The sequence below is a fragment of the Nomia melanderi genome, unplaced genomic scaffold (assembly GCF_051020985.1).
Source record: "Nomia melanderi isolate GNS246 unplaced genomic scaffold, iyNomMela1 scaffold0452, whole genome shotgun sequence".
Taxonomy (NCBI): domain Eukaryota; kingdom Metazoa; phylum Arthropoda; class Insecta; order Hymenoptera; family Halictidae; genus Nomia; species Nomia melanderi.
The window spans coordinates 1636-2975 of record NW_027475567.1 but is presented as its reverse complement, the minus strand read 5'-3'; the positions used below and the strand labels follow the sequence as shown (position 1 = coordinate 2975).

General features: G+C 47.5%; 1 non-coding gene across 1 annotated transcript; it reads left to right on the top strand.

Moving 5' to 3' along the window:
- Window positions 1-420: 420 nt before the first annotated feature.
- On the top strand, window positions 421-573 carry LOC143176255 (5.8S ribosomal RNA). The gene has a single exon (XR_013000831.1). It is a non-coding gene; the product is annotated as a 5.8S ribosomal RNA (ribosomal RNA).
- The last annotated feature ends 767 nt before the right edge of the window (window positions 574-1340 follow it).

The following is a 1340-nucleotide window of genomic DNA, read 5'->3' as shown; positions in this document are numbered from 1 at the left end:
TTTCAATCGATCGATCGGTACGATTCGTGCAACGTTTCGCGCGATGCGACGCGAAAAACATGCGCGCAACAATAGATGCGTCTGATCGAAGAACGCGAGGGTCGACTGCACGCGATGGATTCAGTATCGGGTAGGATACAAAATATATCCCCGTCGTTTCCACGCGTGCGAGTCTTCTGCGTCTTTCGCGGGTTTTTGAATGCACTATACGCCCGGAACGTCGAGAAATATATACATATTACTTGAACGTTTTTCGTCTCGAAAGGCTTCGGTGTCGTCTCCAAGGCGACGCCTGAATCTCCTTCGCGCGCTGGTCGGAGATTCAGGTATCAACTTTTATCTTCTCTTTGAAAGAAGAGAGATATTAGGTCGAACAAATGAGAATAAAATTATATATGTGAAATATAAAATTTATACGATTACCCTGAACGGTGGATCACTTGGCTCGTGGGTCGATGAAGAACGCAGCTAATGCGCGTCAACGTGTGAACTGCAGGACACATGAACATCGACATTTCGAACGCACATTGCGGTCACGGATACAATTCCTGGACCACGCCTGGCTGAGGGTCGTTTACGTACCATACACTGCTTGCGTAGCTCTGTCAAATCCCCGCCGTCGTTCACCTCTTCGGATCGAACGTTTTTTTACGAAGGGCGCAAAGAACGTTTCTGAGTCGGGTTAAGAGAAGGATGCTACGTACGAGCGAACGATGGGTGTCTCGTCGGCGTTTGTCGCGGACACGCGAAAATTCTGTGAATTTCACGGACAGTGTACGTTCTAGTTGTTGCAAAACGATCGGAATCGTTTGTATGGACTCGCGGTGAGTGTTCGCGGCGTCGTGCGTCGTTCAATTACGACCGCCCGCGGATACCGCTCCACTGCGATATGGATCTGAGCGACAACTTTTTCGGCTGTTCGTGAGATGAACGGTTTCGTGTGTTTAGAAAAATTTTTTTTCCCGCGCTCCCGACGTCACCTGAAATGATGCGTCAGAGGTGAAAGAAAATATTAAGAAGTCGAGAGAGAGAGAGACTACACACGTTTTATTCATATTTTGTATACCGTGCGTGAGACGGATGTGCACGACACGTCGTATGTCGGTATATTACCGACTGGCCCCAGGGAGATTGTTTTCTTCCTCTCTTACGAATGAGATGTACGTTTCGGAGGATCGTCGTTACCGAAACACACGGCAAAACGAGACTTCTCGCAGCAGAACCTTTATACACAATACACATCGACTCTTTTTACCCCGAGAGAGAGAGAAAAGGTGTATTTCTTTTTTTTATTTTTCGAATTCGACGCACGAACGCTTTGACGACTGGAGAAAAACACG